The 20,043-nt window shown below is 44.0% G+C and overlaps 1 long non-coding RNA gene across 1 annotated transcript in view; it reads left to right on the top strand.

The window, feature by feature from the left end:
* Positions 1-9,394: 9,394 nt before the first annotated feature.
* Positions 9,395-20,043, top strand: part of LOC141098441 (uncharacterized) — a 77,081-nt gene continuing 66,432 nt past the window's right edge. Inside the window, exon 1 of the long non-coding RNA XR_012234232.1 lies at positions 9,395-9,503. This is a non-coding gene — a long non-coding RNA (uncharacterized lncRNA). The remainder of the gene's footprint in view (positions 9,504-20,043) is intronic.

Genomic DNA, 20,043 nt, shown 5'->3' with positions numbered 1-20,043 from the left:
CAGGGCGGATTTAGATGACACGCGTGACCCTGGATACAGCGCCTCTAGTGGGGCGAATTTAAATAATAGAACGTGCAGCTGGATACGCCGCCTCCAACAGGCGAATTTAGGTAATACACGTAACACGTAAATCTGGAAAACCCGCCTCCAGTAAGGCGAATTTAAACAATAAGGGAAAACCTGGGTAACAATAACAATGATGGCCCTGTGATAGGGAATGGGGACATGGAGACCTCCTGCACTCCCCTGAGTCAGTGTCTCTACACTCCTAGCGTTCCCTAGGCCGGTTCCGCACCAGGCACCGCTCAGGATACCTTTAAACCCTAGCTCGCCCTCCACCTAAACCCTCACTAGGGAAATGGTCGGTGCGGAAACTAGTCCCACCACTGCACTAAACACACATAAGGAAAAGAGACAAAACAGGGGAACACCACTTAGCTTTGCTCTGTTGCTTACGCTCCCAGCAATAGAGCCCACCACCTGCGTGCATCTTTTCCTCTGACCGGGTCCAACACCATAGTGCATCCTTGGAACAAACAGAGTCCACACCTGTATGCAGCTGTCCAGAAAACAGAGTCCAGCATAAGAGTCCAGCTTTCCGCCAAATAGTCCAGCATCTTGAGTCCAGCTTTTCAGCAACCGAATCCAGCATCATGAGTGCAGCTCTACACCATAGCTGCCACTCCACCAAGCCATGCAAGAACCCCTTGCTGACACCATAGCTGCCACTCCAGGACTCTCACTGAGCGGCCCGGGACTCTCTTTCAGCTCCATCCTTCACCCAGGCTTGCATGTAACTGAGGACTAATCACCAACACTGATTGACACACCTGAGACTCTTTTATAGAGCACTCACACCTGTTACATAATCACGTGCACAAACTAAAGTAACCAAGTGCAATGACGCTCACCACCACCGGGGGGGCAAATTTAGAACAAAAGACACCACCGTGCAATAATCCTAATGACTACCGGGGGCAAAAACCAAACCTTGGCTCACAGCCAAAGGAAAAAAACGGTTACTTTGTGCATTTAATCTGTCAGATCCAACCTGAATCATGACAGTGTGTTTGTAACAGACTCATTGCTTGAGAAAGGATTGCCATATCCGAAACGTTGCCACGTCACTAGGCTATTAAACAGCTCACACCACTACTATTTTGGTGCTGCTTTTTTTTTCTATTATCTAAGGACATTAAGGTGTCTGGAGACGCGTGCACTGCTCTAAGGTATTTTGTGCTGTTCCTATTTTTTACACCTATATCGTTCCTTGAGAAAATTTGCACTTTTTTTTCCTCTTTGTTGTTGTTTTTTGGTGGTGTGAACTATGGAGAATTTTTCTTTTGAGCCTGGCATTTTTTCATATGCGGATGAAGAGAGGATCTTCAAAGAGGTGGAGGAAATTGATGCAACATTTTTGAGTACTCCATCCTTGTATGATCTTAAATTGAAATATGAGAACATTTTTAGAAAAATCTTTGACTTTGCAATTACATCTTGCAACTTTAAGTGAATATTATAAAGTAAAAAAAATACCCCGGGGATTGCATTCAAACATTCGCCCCAACCTCATGGCAAATTATACATTTTTTTGTACACGTTTCGGAATGATTTCTAATAAATATAGCATGGATGTGATGCTCCCCAACATAGAATATTTACAAAAAGAGCTAAAAAAAAAATGGGACTGGAGGCACCTACTTTGGAGCTGGACATTAAATCCTTGGTTAAAGAGGAGGAGTGGATTGCATTTAAGGATTTGGTGGACACTAGATTGACAAAATTGAGTCTGGAGTTGGAGGATGTTAAGCGCCGAAAGTGGTATTGGGATATGGATGATTATAGAAATGGAAATATTTACAATTGGCAGAGGGACAATTCAGGAAACTGGAAGAAGAAAGGTTATTGGCCTAAAGGACATTTTCCGTTTAGGGATAAAAGGAAAAATTGAGATCCGGATAAAAAAGAGGAGGAAGGAAACACCGGTGACAATAAAAAAGAGAGAAAAGGGAAAAACAAGTCTGTGGCAGAAAAACAGATCGTGACGAGGAGCAAAGAACAGGTTTAATTGTGAATATCTCAAGTAAGGTCCTTACAAAGGATCATATATCTGTATTGAATAAGGGGTTAACATTTGGTCGGAGTTCACATGTGAACTGGTTTCAACTTATGTTTGATTTGCAGTTTTTTTAGATTGATCAGGTTAAAAGAACATTTTTGTAATAAACCTATGGTTGGGCTTGTACACAATAGTGAATTAAGTTTAAATCAGGTTTCTTTGAGGAAAAAAAGAAATTTTGTGCCAGTGAGTAATATCACATGTGATAGAAGCATTTATTTCAGTGGTGAATAAGGATATTGGTAAAATGAGGAATAATTTTGATAAAGGTTTTAGACATCCCAATATGACAACAAATTAAATTAAAGCCCTGCAGAACTTGGCTTCTGGTGAACCAGTGATTATTAAGAGCACCGATAAGGGCGGCACGGTTGTCCTGATGGATGAAGAAAAATATGTGAAAGAGATAAGGAGACAGCTGGAGGACCCAGAGGTCTATGAGAAACTAAATAGTGATTCTAAATTTGAAATTGCAAAGGAAATTAAACAAGTATTGGATTATGCACTGGAGAGGCAAGATCAGGATCTCTATGACTTTTTATTTATAAAATATCCGACCACTCCGGTCATATATATTCTACCAAAAGTGCACAAGTCTCTCATAGATCCACAGGGTCGACCGATTGTCTCAGGCTGTGATTCAATCTTGTCCAATATACAGTATGTGTTTATTTGGACAGGATTTTAAATCCTTTAGCTAAGCGTGCAGAGTCATACATAAAAGACACTACAGATTTTTTTATAAAAGTGGGTGAGATGAGCATATCGGGCGAGGTTTTTTTAGCCTCATTCGATGGTGTCTCATTATATACCTCCATTTCACATGAGAGCGGGCTGAAACCATAAGAAAAAAAGCTTTTAAATGAAAATTATTCTACAGAAACAAGAGATTTTTTTATTCAGCTGCTGAATTTGGTTCTAACAAAAAATTATTTTCTTTTTGGTGATGATTATTTTATGCAATTACGTAGTACCGCGATGGGTGCCAATATGGTGCCCGCAAATATTGTGATGTATGTACTTGAAGAGGACTTCGTCTGTGTCCCACCACTTCAGCTATGTAGCTGCGTGGTGGAGATACATAGATGATGTCTTCCTCATTTGGACTGGGACTGAAGAAGCACTGCATGAATTTCATTCTTTTCTAAACACAATTGATGAGACCATAAAGTTTACGCTTGCATATTCACCAAATGAGATTCAATTCTTGGATGTTAATATTAAACTTGAGAATGATAAGTTGACTACACGACTGTTTACAAAAGCCACTGACAAAAATGATTTATTATTGTATAATAGTCAGCACCCTAGAAAGACGCTGGAGGGTATCCCATTGCGTCAGATGTTGCGGGTAAAGAGAATTGAAAGTGAGGATGACTCTCTAAAAAAGTCTATGGAAAAAATCTTGAATAAATTTACAGATAGGGGTTACCCTAAAAGCCTTTTAAATAAACCGAAAAAAAGGTTGATAACATGGACAGGGATGTTATGTTGCATGGGGTAAAAGAGAAAAAAACTCTTGATCGTATCCCATTAGTAACTATGTTTTGTGAGGAAAGCACCCAGATTGCGTCTGTGATCAAAAAACATTGGGGCATGCTGGGTAAATGTCTATCTCAAGTAAAAGAATTTTTGAATCCCCCGTTATTTTCATATAAACGTAGTAGGCCAATTGCATCCACTTTGGTCAAAGCTGATATAGGCCCTTTTGAAAAATCAAGTCAAATGTTATTGACGGGAAGTGACAGAAAGGGATGTTTTCCCTGTCTGTCCTGTGTGAACTGTTGTCTTATGTTAAAAGGGTCTAATTTCCAACATCCATTTGCTAATGAAAAATTTAAGATAAAACATTTTTTGACGTGTGATTCAGACTTTGTAATCTACCTTCTAGAGTGTCCGTGTCGCCTGTTGTACATCGGTGAGACAACGTGTGATTTCAAAACGAGAATAAATCTGCACCGATGTACCATCAGGAAGAAACGTATGGATCTACCAGTTTCCAAACACTTGGTAGAGAAATCACATACAGAAAAACAACTTCGCTTCCGCATAATTGATGCGGTACCAGCAATGATGAGAGGAGGTGATCGGGTGCATCTACTCAAAATAAAGGAACTTGAGTGGATTATGAAGTTGAACACATTGAGACCAAATGGTCTCAATGTGGATTTTAAAATGAATAAGATAATGTAAAGTTGAGACATACTATGACTTTCTAATCCTGTTTTTCTCTTCGAGAAAAAAAAAAAAAAATCGAACTATAGTCAGCTCACCCTTCTGTGAAGTAAGTCTTCATTAAGCAGCTAGCACTCAGCACGGTTCCATAGAGCAAACTTACCGTATATACTCGAATATAAGCCGAGATTTTCAGCCCTTTTTTTGGGCTGAAAGTCCCCCTCTCGGCTTATATTCGAGTCATATACACCGGGGGGTCAGAGGGGGAGGGGGGGCGGGGGTGTCAGGTCATACTTACCCGTCCTGACGCTGTCTCTTGAGCCCCCAGCTTCTCCGCACTCTCTCTTCCTGCCTTCAGCGGTCACGTGGTACCGCTCATTAAAACTCATGAATATGCGCATATTCATGAGTTTTAATGAGCGGTATCACATGACTGCTGAACGCAGGAAGAGAGAGCGCGGAGAAGCTGGGGGCTCGAGCGACAGCGTCAGGACGGGTAAGTATAGCGATACTCACCTGTCCTGCGTCCATGGCTGCTTGCTGCTGTCTGTCATCGGTCATTGACTTCAGACAGCAGAGGGCGCGGTGACGTGATTAGTGCGCGCCCCCTGCAGTCTGAACGTCACTGACCGATGACGTGGCAGATAGCGGTGAGCAGCCATGGACGCAGGACAGGCGAGTATCTGACACCCCGCGACGGTGAGGTATGTCATTTTTTTTATTTTTACATGCAGCAGCAGCGGCAGCACATGGGGGAATAATCTAAGGAGCTTCTTATGGGGGCAGTATATGGGGGAACAATCTATGGAGCTTCTTATGGGCGCAGCATATGGGGGAACAATATGGAGCTTCTTATGGGGGCAGCATATGGGGGAATAATCTATGGAGCTTCTTATGGGGGCATATATGGGGGAACAATATGGAGCTTCTTATGGGGGCAGCATATGGGGGAATAATCTATGGAACTTCTTATGGGGGCAGTATATGGGGCAACAATCTATGGAGCTTCTTATGGGGGCAGCATATGGGGGAATAATCTATGGAGCTTCTTCTGGGGACACCATATGGGGGAATAATCTATGGAGCATTTCCCACCCTAGGCTTATACTCAAGTCAATAAGTTTTCCCAGTTTTTTGTGGCAAAATTAGGGGGTCGGCTTATACTCAGGTCGGCTTATACTCGAGTATATACGGTACTTTGGGAGAGAAAAAAAAGAAAAAACCAGCGAGTAGATCGCAGACTAAAATATAACCTTTAATCCATTAAGCTAAAACATGAATGGCACAGGATTGCCGGGCATGTAGAAAAACACTTCAGAAACAGATTTTTTCAAACGGAGACCTCTAGGAATCATTTCCTTGGATTGGTACTGTATGTCTTCAACGTAGTTAAATTTTAGTCTGCGATCTACTCGCTGTTTTTTTTCTTTTTTTTTTTCTCTTCCCCAAGTACGTTTGCTCTATGGAACCTTGCTGAGTGCCAGCTGCTTAATGAAGACTTCACAGAAGGGTGAGCTGACTATAGTTCGATTTTTTTTTTCTCAATTTACTTTGCAAACTGTTTCAGTCGTGTACACCTTTATTGTGATACTTCTTAATTATATACAAGGCACATTTATTTGGGTTGCTGTGGCTTTTTCCTGTCACCTTTCCTCATGGATACTACAACTAAAAATTTCAGTGAAATTGATGATTACACACAGTGGCGTAACTACCGGGGTAGCAGCCGAAGCGGTTGCTTTCGGGTCCGACCCATATAGGGGCCCGGGGCCCCGGCTCCAATTGGCGCTACCCGGGTAGTGCAATTAACTACAACTCCTCCCCTAGCAATGCATGTCTCTTGCACTTGCAGCCCCGGCTGGTGCTTATTCCATCTTCAGTTCTCCGGTGTTCTTCCTGCTCTCAGCATCCGCTCATTACCTATGCGCATAAGTAATTAGCGGCTCATTACATATGCGCATATGTAATGAGCGGCACCACATAGATGCTGAAAGCAGGAAGAACACTGCTGAGATGAGAAGATGGAACAAGCACGGGCGGGGGGCTGCAAGAGACAGAGAGAGAGAGGTGACTGAGTATAACGGAGGGAGGCTCAGGGGCAGGCTCTGTCTGGCCAGGCGGGCTACTGGGTAAATATACACCATGTGGTGCTGGGTGCTATACACCATGTGGTGCTGGGCGCTATATACCATGTCGTGCTGGGTGCTATATACCATGTGGTGCTGGGTGCTATATACCATGTGGTGCTGGGTGCTATATACCATGTGGTGCTGGGTGTTATATACCATGTGGTGCTGGGTGTTATATACCATGTGGTGCTGGGCGCTATATACCATGTGGTGCTGGGCGCTATATACCATGTGGTGCTGGGCGCTATATACCATGTGGTGCTGGTCGCTATATACCATGTGGTGCTGGTCGCTATATACCATGTGGTGCTGGGTGCTATATACCATGTGGTGCTGGGTGTTATATACCATGTGGTGCTGGGTGCTATATACCATGTGGTGCTGGGTGTTATATACCATGTGGTGCTGGGTGCTATATACCATGTGGTGCTGGGTGCTATATACCATGTGGTGCTGGGTGCTATATACCATGTGGTGCTGGGTGCTATATACCATGTGGTGCTGGGTGCTATATACCATGTGGTGCTGGGTGCTATATACCATGTGGTGCTGGGTGCTATATACCATGTGGTGCTGGGCGCTATATACACCATGTGGTGCTGGGCGCCATATATATACCAGGTGGTGCTGGGTGCTATATACCATGTGGTGCTGGGCGCTATATACACCATGTGGTGCTGGGCGCTATATACACCATGTGGTGCTGGGTGTTATATACCATGTGGTGCTGGGTTCTATATACCATGTGGTGCTGGGTGTAATATACCATGTGGTGCTGGGTGCTATATACCATGTGGTGCTGGGTGCTATATACCATGTGGTGCTGGGCGCTATATACACCATGTGGTGCTGGGCGCCATATATATACCAGGTGGTGCTGGGTGCTATATACCATGTGGTGCTGGGTGCTATATACCATGTGGTGCTGGGCGCTATATACACCATGTGGTGCTGGGTGTTATATACCATGTGGTGCTGGGTGCTATATACCATGTGGTGCTGGGTGCTATATACCAGGTGGTGCTGGGCGCTATATGCCATGTGGTGCTGGGCGCTATATACACCATGTGGTGCTGGGTGTTATATACCATGTGGTGCTGGGTGCTATATATATACCATGTGGTGCTGGGTGCTATATACCAGGTGGTGCTGGGTGTTATATGCCATGTGGTGCTGGGCGCTTTATACACCATGTGGTGCTGGGTGTTATATACCATGTGGTGCTGGGTGTTATATACCATGTGGTGCTGGGTGCTATATACCATGTGGTGCTGGGTGCTATATACCATGTGGTGCTGGGTGTTATATACCATGTGGTGCTGGGCGCAATATACACCATGTGGTGCTGGGCGCTATATATATATATACCATGTGGTGCTGGGCGCTATATATATACCATGTGGCGCTGGGTGCTATATACCATGTGGTGCTGGGTGCTATATACCAGGTGGTGCTGGGCGCTATATAACATGTGGTGCTGGGCGCTATATACACCATGTGGTGCTGGGTGTTATATACCATGTGGTGCTGGGCGCTATATATATACCATGTGGTGCTGGGTGCTATATACCAGGTGGTGCTGGGCGCTATATACCATGTCTTGCTGGGCGCTGGGTGCTGTATACCATGTGGTGTTGGGTCAGCAACTTAAAATTTAAAATTATCAATGCTTAACTAATTTGATTGTATTGACTGAGTTACAGGATTAGGAATAATTGTGTTACATTATTTCTAATTCTGCTACTTAATGTGACTCTAGTATGCATTATCAGTAAGGGGGTGTGTCTTGAAGGGGGTGTGGTTTTTAGGGGGTGTGTCTTTAAAGGGGCCCCGTTTAAAAGTTTGCTATGGGGCCCAATCAGTTCTAGTTACGCCCCTGATTACACATTATGACTGAATAAAGCAGCCACTGTGTTCAATCATGAATCTCCAACTAGTAGTAAAAAGACTGACAAATTAAAAGAACTCATGACGGAACTGGAGAATAAGATGGCCAGAGAGCTGCGCATGTGGTGGGATTTAACTACGTTGAAGACATACGAATCCAAGGAAATGATTCCTAGAGGTCTCCGTTTGAAAAAATCTGTTTCTGAAGTGTTTTTCTACATGCCCAGCAATCCTGTGCCATTCATGTTTTAGCCTAATGGATTAAAAGTTATATTTTAGTCTGCGATCTACTCGATGTTTTTTTTCTTTTTTTGTTTTTCTCTTCGTATTTTATGTCTGTTTATATTTTTATTAATAATGTTTTTATTTTTATTTTTTCACAGATTTGGATCTTATGGAGGGGATGCATTCACATTGGTTATTGTGCTGGAGAATGTTCTCTAGTTTTCACTGCACAAGTTGGTGTTTATAGTTGTATGAATTTATATCTGGAAGAAAATGTTTTCTAAAAAAATTCCCAAAAAATAATACAATTCTTATTTGGATAATAAATTTCATGTTGGTTTTAGACCGTTATGCTCAGATTGGGGGTATACTGTGATTGGAGAGTGAAAGTGGAGTGGTATAGGGGTGTCATGTGTGCATGGGGCTCGGGGGCTAATACCCTTTGTAGCCTCATTTTTGCACGTACAGCGGGGGAATCTTGCTGTATATAGCAGGGTTCGGCCCTCTTAGTGTCACCGTATTGGACGTAGTTCCTTTCCCTCCATACGATTAGCTGTTATGATTTAGTCCCCTCTATAGAAGCATTTTAGTGGCTATTAACCTGGTGCCATGAAGGTAATATACAATAATCTTAATTTAGAAAGAAATATACTAAGGGCACCACTAAGTAAAGTATTATCTTGTTTACTAAGGTTTTTATTATAATATTTGTTAATATGGATATTGGGATAAGCGGTTTGGATTATTGGGCTGAGCATTTCCACCGCTGGATATCCCGGAAATGCATCATATGACCACTTCCTGTATATACCATGAGTAAAATGGCACCGCTAGCCTTATTGTGCTAATGCACATGTGCGGGCACGCAAAGGATTGTGGGATATGTAGTCTTTTCTTGACACAGACATGTGCAGTGAAGCATTGGGCCTGCTGACAAGTAGCGGCGGGTCATGGAGGAGCTTTATAATGTGAGTGCACATGTTCCTGAAAAAAGATTACACACCTGTGAGAATTTTTAATTTAAAATGCAATTAGCACTTTATGGCACTGTATTTCACTTTATACTTGTTATATAGATACTTGAAAACCAATTAGTGAAAATGGAAAGTTTCATGCATGGTGCAGCACTAAGGGTGGTTTCACATTAGCGCTTTTTAAGCGCACGCACGGCCGGGGGTAGCTCCGCCCCCGAGCCGGCTCTCTGCCCGGCGTGCCCGCCCCTTGCTTGTAGCGCCGCCTCCTAGCGCACAGCGGCGCCTGCGATCGGCGCACCCTATCTTTAGCATAGGGTGCGCAGATCGTGCGCAGGCCGTGCGCTAGTTGCGCTTTGACCTGCACTGCGCACTTTTGACGGTGCGCCGTGCACGCCAAAATCAAACTTCGGATTTTGGCACGCACGGCGCACCGTCAAAAGTGCGCAGCGCAGGTCAAAGCGCAACTAGCGCACGGCCTGCGCACGATCTGCGCACCCTATGCTAAAGATAGAGTGCGCCGATCGCAGGCGCCGCTGTGCGCTAGGAGGCGGCGCTACAAGCAAGGGGCGGGCACGCCGGGCAGAGAGCCGGCTCGGGGGTGGAGCTATCCCCGGCCGTGCGTGCGCTTAAAAAGCGCTAATGTGAAACCACCCTTAGCACTTTATGAATTCATGAATCATGTATATGAATAATGTATGATTTTATGTGAAATTGATCGATTAATGTTCATAGTATGTGCACCCTATAAGACTGTGTGTTTGTAACAGACTCATTGCTTGAGAAAGGATTGCCATATCTGAAACGTTGCCACGCCACTAGGCTTAAACAGTTCACACCACTACTACAGTATTTTGGCGCTGCTTTTTTTTTCTATTGTCTAAGGACATTAAGGTGTATGGAGAAGCGTGCACTGCTCTAAGGTATTTTGTGCTGTTACTATTTTTTACACATATATATATAGCTTTGTCGATATAAAGGGAGGGTTGCCCAGACACATTTCTTGCACAGGAGCCCCAATCTGTCAGTGTCTGCCCCCTGCTCAAACGGGAAAGGTTTATTCTGATTCCATGTGAGATATTGAGAAAAACATACATATGTGTCTTTTTACATAGTGTATGTAAACTTCTGGTTTCAACTGTATATCCCCCATCCTTGTATATGTCCACCATTCTGCTGCTGTTCTTTAATATTTACAAAAACATACACCATTATACTTACCAGGGGCATAAATAGAATTCATGAGACCCCATAGCAGAAGTATAATGCACCCCCCATAGTCCTTCATATAGTATAATGCACCCTGATAGTCCTCCATATAGTCTAATGCAAACTATAGTCTTACATGTAATATAATTCACCCCAAAATTCTCCATATAGTATAATGAACCCCATAATCTTCCATATAATCGAATTAATAGTCCTCCTATAATATAATGCACCTTGCATAATCCTACATATACAGTATAATGGGTTAGGAGTCGGGTTTCTTCCCCTGCACAGGAGAAATCCTGAGCCTTGCCTTCTGCGGTCTCTCATCCAGTCTCGACTGCAGAGGAGGCTGCTCAGCAGAGATATCGATCCCGGCGTCTTGCTCAGGCTAGTACTGTCAGTTTGGTTGCTGCTGCCACCTCTGGTGCAGCTGTAGCAACCCGCACTAGCCAGCAGCAAGCAGCTCCTGGGACTAAGTCCTTCTTTCAGCCTACTGAGCATGCCCGTGGGATGTCCTCTCATTGGAGGTCGGAGGTCACATGCTCAGGTCCTATTGCTGCTCCAGTTGGACCACTGGGAAGGTCCCGGAAGGCTGCAACTATAAAAGGTTTGCATGGTCGCCCAGCCATGCTCTAATATTAAAAACTATAGACTATGTGGCGTGTGTATTGTATGCACGTATGAATGTCTTTGGTGAATGACTCATTAAGAAACCCCTACCCTTGGTATGCATGTGTTGTTCAGCCTGGCCAGTTAGTACCTATACTGAAGTGCAGGTAGGAGGCAGAGTCCGGGACTAGCATCAGCGCCAAGTAGTGGCTTGCCTGTACGCCATTGTGCACTTGGTCTGCACTCCACGGTAGCCAGCGTCTATTAGTGGTGTTCACAGGTGCGACGCCACACGCTTAGTGGGTCTTGAGGGACTCTAACCCTGTGTCTTTGGGGCAGAGTTCTGTGACCGTATACTAAGCGCTCACTTTGCCGAGCTCTGTGAGCTTTAAAAGGCTTCGGCATTTATGTTCTGTGGTAGTGCAGTTCTGTGAAGAAACAGAGTTCACCTCTGTACACACCGGGTGACGTTAACCTGCATGTTTTCTTCTCTTATACCGCCATATAGCATCCACCATTACCGAGCAGCAGTTTACATCTCTGCATGGTGGACCCCGGGCTGCGAACGCACCCTTTTACCACCTCTATTATTTGGTGCGTTCCGCTAGCCCTAACATAATGCACAGCCCATAGTCCTCCATTTAGTATACTGCAGTCCCCATAGTCCTCCATATAGTATAATTCACCCCATAGTCCTTCATATACTATAATGCATCCCATAGTCCTCCATATAATATAATGCACTCTCCATAGTCATCCATATATAATGCATAGTCCTCCATATAATATACTGCACTCTCCATAGTCCTTCCTGTAGTATAATGCTGCCCATAGTCCTTCATATAGTATAATACACCACACAATCCTCCATATAATCTAATACACCCCCATAGTCCTTTATATAATATAATGCACAGCTCATATTCCTCCATATAGTATAATGCACCTCTATATATAAGGCAAAGTCCAAAGTCCTCCATATTAGTATAATGCACAGCTCATATATTCATTTAATATAATGCACAGCCCATGATCATCCATGTAGTATAAGGCACAGCCCAAAGTCATCCATGAAGTAGTATGGCCACCATGTACTAACTGATTTAAAATAAAAAAATAAATACTCACCTTCCTTCCGCTCCCCCGCCGTATGGCATTTTCTTCTGAAGCCTGCAGCTGACTTCAGCGTGTGCCACAGGTCACATGCAGGCTGACATCTGCTGCTTGCCTCAGATTGAGCGGCAGCGTGTATTGCCGCACACGGATTTGGGTCTGTGTGCTGCAATACACTTCCGAGGAAGCACATTATGCTGAAGTATTGGCTGGCGGGTCGGCAGGCCCCCCACGTGGTAGCCAATCGCAGCGGTGACCGCTGCGACCACGGTAGTTATGCCCCTGATGTGCACTAACTCTGCATTTTTCACATACTTCTGGTTTTGGCTTACAAGCACTGATGTAAAATACTGATCAAATACTGAACGTGTGAATGTGACCTTAGTCATAGCCCATTTCCTGAATCATTTGAACTATATGTGACAATCCTATAGCTGAATTCTGGTGCATGCACTGAATGACTCATGCTAAATTGATACCCCTGTTCCAACATTCATGTCATGAGTTGCATGTCCAAGTTCCTAACTCATCGTATGGTCCATTAGGCATAGTGTAGACAAACCAGCTATGGATGCTGGCATAAAACACCTCCCAGCAGACATTGCTATGCCTGAGCCCTCCAAACCATAGTACGTTTAATTTGCGGAAATTTTGCAATGTCTTGCTCCACCCTCTAGTATTGTTAAATTAAACCACAATTCAGCCTTTGTGTTATTAAGTGCTTGTCTGTCACATAGATATTATTGTGTACCGAAACTTGTTTGACTAGTTTCCAACTGGAAAGAGCAAGCTAAACCTGACATTGACACATAAAATCTGACCTTGATATATTGCCTGAAAGCACAGCAATAAGTACAAACATTCTCCGCTCCTAAACATTACACAAACACTGATGCTATCAAAAACATAGTAACACTGCTAGAAAAATTTACATAAGCACGCGAATGAAACACAGCTATAAATAAATCTTCTTCTTCTTTATTTTTTTATATAGTGCTAACATATTCCGCAGCGCTTTACAGTTAAATAAAGAAATGGATTAATAATAAGCTGATTGTATAGTACATCAACATATACCTTAATGCTTCACAAAGTGGGGAGATCCCATGATGTCTTGTGTCCTAAATGGAGTTACCCTTCAGCCATCATCCTGCATATGATATGAGCAGGGCCGGACATACTATTGGTGCAACCTGTGCAGCCCACAGGAGCCCAAGAGGTAGTGGGGCCCAAGTTTACATCCAAAGCAGGTGTAATTGTGCAGGTTTTTGCCACCCCATCTGAAAGCAGCATAATTCAGAAACAGAGACCCTGAATCCAGCAATGTATCACTTTCGGAACTTGTCACAGGGTCCTTCTCCGGTATCACACAATCAACAGAGCAAGCGAAGAGTGAACAATTCCAAGACCTTTATTTAGGCAAAAATATTAAAGGTCCATATTCAATCCACTACTTCAAGGATAAGATAGTCCAGAAGCCGAATGCAGCTCAGTAACAGGATAAAAATCCTTGGAATTGAGAGTCCAACAATCCAGCAGACAAAGGATAGCATAGTCCATATACTCTTCTGTCTCTCTGAAGTGCTGTAATCACATTATAGTTCCACACACAATCTGAGATTGTGTCTCACCACACTGATATTTTAAAAGTCCCCCTCCTCATTCACAGATTGGGGGGAAGGTCACAGGGGCTCATTGTTTCAACAAGCTAGGTCAATATGTCATTAGCATATGCGCAAACAATACAGTACTGTGGGGGCTGATATCAGATGACAACAACAGCCATTCATCCATTAGCAAATAAAAACTCATCCCACAAGAGAACACCATGAAAATCAGTAAAATATTAATACAAACAAAATGATACCCATATGCCATATCCCACCATCACAACCTCTCCCCCCTCTTAATAAGTGAGCACGCCATGAGGTCTACACAGACTTCTGGCCTGTTCTCTTTAGTCCACTTTGATCCACTGTTTATAGCTCCTTGTACAGTGGCAGTGGTTGCAATAATTATGAGCACTTGTTGTCCTTCCATAAATTCCTTGGTTCTGGCGTTATGGTCATACCAGGTTTTTTGACTGGACTGGGCCATTCGCTGATGTTCATTAGCCAAGGTAGCTAGCTGAGTGAGACAGTCTCTGAGCTCTAGAGTATAGGAAATGATGGGCGTTCCAATGTCTGCGATATGTCCCTCCAATTGTTCTGTCAGAAGAGTGAGAGACCCACGGACCTTCTGGCCAAACAGATTGCTCCCCAGTGAGGTCCAGATGTCGTGGTACTTGATAGGCCTGTAGTCGAGTGACTGCTCCCACAAAATGACACTGTAACTCCCCAATGTCATTTCCAAGGAGGATATCTGCAGGAAGTCCTCCCATAACTCCAATCCAACACAGTTTTTCTCCAAAACCATAATCCAGATGCACCAAAGGACAGAGGATAACATAGTCCATATACTCTTCTTTCTCTATGAAGTGCTGTGACACACTGATATTTTAAAAGTCCCCCTCCTCATTCACAGATCAGTGGAGGAAGGTCGCAGGGGCTCATTGTTTCACCAAGCTAGGTCAATATGTCATTATCATATTTGCAAACAATACAGTACTGTGGGGGCTGATATCAGATGGAAACAACACCTGTTCATCCATTAGCAAATAAAAACTCATCCTACAAGAGAACACCATGAAAATCAGTGAAATATTAATACAAACAAAATTATACCCATATACCATATCCCACCATCATAGAACTGCTTGCTGTCATTTTTATATAATTCCTGTGTTATCTGCTGCAGATCTAGCAGTTCTCTGAATGCTGAGCTCTGTATAACCCCGCCCGCAATACTGATTGGCAGCTTTCTGCCCATATACAGTGTGCACAGAAAGCTGCAAATCAGTGTTGGGGAGGGGTTATACAGAGATCACAAATATGGAGGACTACCTTACAGCATGTCTACTAGGCCTCTAGTGATAATATCATGTTGATAAAACAAAGACTTTATCAAAACTACAGCAAGGAGCCCAGTAAGTGATGCATCACTGCAATCAGGGTTTTTATCTCTACATTATGCCACTTTCAGATTAGATGGCAAACACCTGATGACAGATTACCTTTAAATTTAGTTGCTTGCATGTTTTTCATTACTTTTTGAGTGCTTTTTTTACATGCATTTTTAGAGTGTTTTTAACATTGCTGTTTTTGTCACTTTTTGGTATGTCTTGTTTTAAATAAAATTCTATAGAAAAAAAATCAGTACATAAACTCATCATACTCACAAGAGATGTTGATATGTTGCCTATTTCATGCAGGTCAGTTTACATGGCGTAAAAAAAGCACAGTGGGCATGAGATTGCTATAAATCACATTCACTTTGCTGGAACTTTAAGGTCATGTTCACACGTTGAGTATTTGGTCAGTATTTTACATCAGTGTCTGTAAGCCAAATCTAGGATTGGGTGAAAAAAAACAGAAGTGGTGATGTGTTTCTATTATACATTTCCTCTGATTCTTCCACTTCTGGTTTTGGCTTAAAAAAAATACTGAAGTAAAATACTGACCAAATACTCAACATATGAATTCGGCCTAAGACACTGGGTTTTTCTCTCAACAAAGATACGCAGCATCAAAAACTCATCATGAGAGTGTAACCTTTAAAGTTTTGTACACATTTGTACATTCATTTTTAAGTGTTTGCTCTGTTATGTCTGTTCTGCATACTTCTTTTATGCTGTTTAGGTTATTGTAATAATGCACATTATTCTTCAAATTCTTTGTTAATATGCATTCTGTAATGTGTTGGTACATGTAATCCATTGTTTTATGTTCCTTTTTCCACTTTTTAATTGAAACAAAGGACAGGGTGGACCATTTTATGGATACACCTGGGTGGGCCATTTATAAAGTTGCATCCAAAATGGCCGACTTCAAAATGGCCGCCATGGTCACCACCCATCTTGAAAAGTTTTCCCCCTCCCATATACTAATGTGCCACAAACATGAAGTTGATATCACCAACCATTCCCATTTTATTTAGGTGTATCCATATACATGGCCCACCCAGGTGTATCCATATAAATGGCCCACCCTGTATAATAATAATAATAATCTTTATTTATATAGCGCCAACATATTCCGCAGCGCTTTACAGTTGAACAGTTTCAAACACAACAGTCATAAGTAACAACGTTAACAATACAATAATTAAAGCGAAATAAGACGACCCTGCTCGTGGAGCTTACAATCTACAATGAGGTGGGGGGGATACAAAGCACAGGTTTGTATTTACAATGATGTATTTACAATGACGGTCCAGCCATCTTCAGGGGGTGGGGGTTAGATGGAGATGGTGAATGGGCTACACAAACACAAACATGACTTTGATTACTGAATGTGATAGGCCGCTCTGAACAAATGTGTTTTGAGCGAGCGCCTAAAACTATGCAAATTGTGGATGGTCCTAATATTTTGGGGTAGAGCATTCCAGAGGATTGGCGCAGCACGGGAGAAGTCTTGGAGTCGGGAGTGGGAGGTACGGATTAGGGCAGAGGTTAGTCGAAAGTCATTTGCAGAGCGCAGCGGTCGGTTAGGCCGATAGACAGAAATGAGGGAGGAGATGTAAGGGGGTGCCGCACTGTGGAGAGCTTTGTGGGTGAGAACAAGTACTTTGAATTGTACCCTGTAATGAATTGGCAGCCAGTGTAACGACTGGCGAAGAGCGGACGCGTCTGAGAAACGATTAGCCAGATGGACAACCCTGGCTGCTGCATTAAGGATAGACTGGAGAGGGGAGAGTCGAGTGAGAGGGAGGCCAATTAATAGAGCATTACAGTAGTCTAGGCGGGAGTGGATCAGGGCGACAGTGAGAGTTTTTGTTGTTTCCATGGTGAGAAAAGGGCGGATTCTAGAGATGTTCTTTAGGTGTAAGCGGCATGAGCGGGCAAGAGATTGTATATGGGAGGTGAAGGAGAGATCGGAGTCGAACATAACACCCAGACAGCGCACCTGCTGTCGGGGTGTTATTATGGTGCCACCCACAGAGAGGGAAATGTCAGATTTAGGGAGGTTAGTAGATGGTGGGAGCAGAAGAAGTTCAGTTTTGGAGAGGTTGAGTTTCAGATAGAGAGCAGACATGATGTTGGAGACTGCAGACAGACAGTCAGTGGCGTTCTGTAGTACAGCGGAGGTAAGGTCAGGGGATGATGTGTACAGTTGTGTGTCATCAGCATAAAGATGGTACTGAAAGCCAAATCTGCTGATGGTCTGTCCAATTGGGGCTGTATAGAGAGAGAAGAGAAGGGGGCCAAGGACTGAGCCCTGAGGTACCCCAACAGTGAGAGGAAGAGGAGATGAAGTGGAGCCAGAAAACAGAACACTGAAGGAGCGGTCGGAAAGATAGGAGGAGAACCAGGAAAGAGCAGTGTCCTTAATGCCTAGTGACTGGAGCCTAGAGAGTAGGAGAGGATGGTCAACAGTGTCGAAAGCTGCAGAAAGGTCGAGAAGAATGAGCAGAGAATGGTCACCATTACGTTTTGCTGTCAGAAGGTCATTGGTCACTTTGATGAGTGCAGTTTCTGTCGAATGTAGGGGGCGGAAACCGGACTGTGAAGGGTCTAGGAGGGAGTGAGTGGAGAGGTAACGGGTAAGGCGTGAGTATATCAGGCGCTCCAAGAGTTTAGAGATGAAGGGGAGATTGGAGACTGGTCTGTAGTTGTTTGTGCAGGATGGGTCAAGGGTGGGTTTCTTTAGTAATGGAGTAATGATAGAGTGTTTGAAGGAGGAGGGGAAAATGCCAGAGGAGAGGGAGAGATTAAAGATTGTAGTTAGGTGAGTTGTGACGACTGGGGAGAGAGACTGGAGGAGATGTGAGGGAATGGGGTCGGTTGTGCATGTAGTTGGACGAGAAGAGGAGAGGAGCCTGGAGACTTCTTCTTCTGTGATGGGAGCAAATGTGGAGAGTGAGCCAGGGGAAATGCAGGGAGGGATGGGAGTCACTGAACTTGGTGATTGGGAGCGGATTTCCTGACGGATATTGTCTATTTTCTCTATAAAGTGGGAGGCCAGGTCATCAGCGCAAATGTCTGTGATAGGGGCTTGTGCTTTTGGCCTGAGGAGGGAGTGAAAGGTGTCAAAAAGTTTCTTGGGGTTGTTGGATAGTGAGGAGATCAGGGTGGTGTAGTAGGTCTGTTTGGCGAGGTGAAGGGCAGAGTTATATGTCCTTAACATAAATTTGAAGTGTATGAAGTCTTCTGGTGTGTGTGTTTTCCTCCATAAGCGTTCAGCACACCTAGAGCATCGCTGGAGAAATCGGGTTTGCGATGTGAGCCAGGGCTGTTTCACTCTGTGTTTGGAGGTTCTGAGGGTGAGGGGAGCTACTTGGTCAAGGGTGCTTCTAAGAGTGTCATTGAAGTGATGTACAGCCAGATCAGGACAGGACAAAGAAGAGATTGGGGACAATGATGAGTGTAGGGAGTCTGAAAGTGTATGAGGGTTAATGGCTTGTAGATTTCTGACTGAATGGTAGGTAGGAGGGTGCTGGGGTGAGCGAGGATTTGTGAGTGTAAAGGAGAGAATGTTGTGGTCAGAGAGGGGAAGCGGTGAGTTATCTAGGTAGGAGATTGAGCAGAGCCGGGCGAAAACCAGGTCCAGGGTGTTACCGTCTTTGTGTGTTTCAGAGGTTGAGAGCTGAGAGAAGCCTAGAGAAGTGGTTAGTGATAGAAGCTGGGATGCAGATGTGGAAGTGGGGCTGTTAATGGGGATGTTGAAGTCTCCCAGGATAAGGGTTGGTAGTTCTGAGGACATGAAGTGCGGCAGCCAGGCAGAGAAATGGTCCAGGAAGTGGGTGGGTGAGCCTGGGGGCCGGTATATGACCGCTACTCTGAGGGAGAGGGGACGAAAGAGCCTGATGGTGTGGACTTCAAAAGAAGGGAATGAGAGTGATGGAACTGAGGGGATGACCTGGAAAGTGCATTGTGGGGACAGGAGTATGCCGACTCCACCACCAGGTCTATTTGTCGGTCTCGGGGAATGGGAGAATTGTAAGCCACCATGGGAAATGGCAGCAGGAGAGACAGTGTCAGAATCCTGAATCCAGGTTTCCGTGAGGGCCAACAAATTCAGAGAGTTTTTCAGAAAGTAATTGTGTAGGAAAGGAAGCTTGTTGCATACAGACCGTGGATTCCAAAGGGCACAATTGAAAGAAGGAGATGAAGGAGTGCAAGTGATATTAGTAAGATTATTAAGGTTTCGATGTGAGGTAGGGTAGGGGTTGAGGTTGGGGGATGGTGGACCGGGGTTGGGGGAGATGTCCCCTGAAATCAGTAGGAGCAGGAAGATAAAGAGCAAGTAGTTTTTGGAATTGTATGAAGATTTTATGTGCAGTGTGTTTGGGCAAGATGGGCTGAGGCTTTTTAAGAAGGTGAGAAGTGCATGGGAGCTGTACATGGGAGAAGCAAAGAGAGAGGAGCTGATGTATATGAGTCGTGATGGAGGGGGGATTGGTCGGTGAAAGTGGATTGCAAGAGAACATAGGAGGATAGGAATAAAGCAAATGGTTAAAAGGGACAGCAGAGTGAGGGTTACCTGTATAATAAAAATGACATCTA

The sequence above is a fragment of the Dendrobates tinctorius genome, unplaced genomic scaffold (assembly GCF_039654945.1).
Source record: "Dendrobates tinctorius isolate UK_male_01 unplaced genomic scaffold, ASM3965494v1 ptg000091l, whole genome shotgun sequence".
Classification (NCBI taxonomy): Eukaryota; Metazoa; Chordata; class Amphibia; order Anura; family Dendrobatidae; genus Dendrobates; species Dendrobates tinctorius.
The sequence above is the reverse complement of the archived record's forward strand: the minus strand, read 5'-3'. Positions and strand labels throughout refer to the sequence as shown.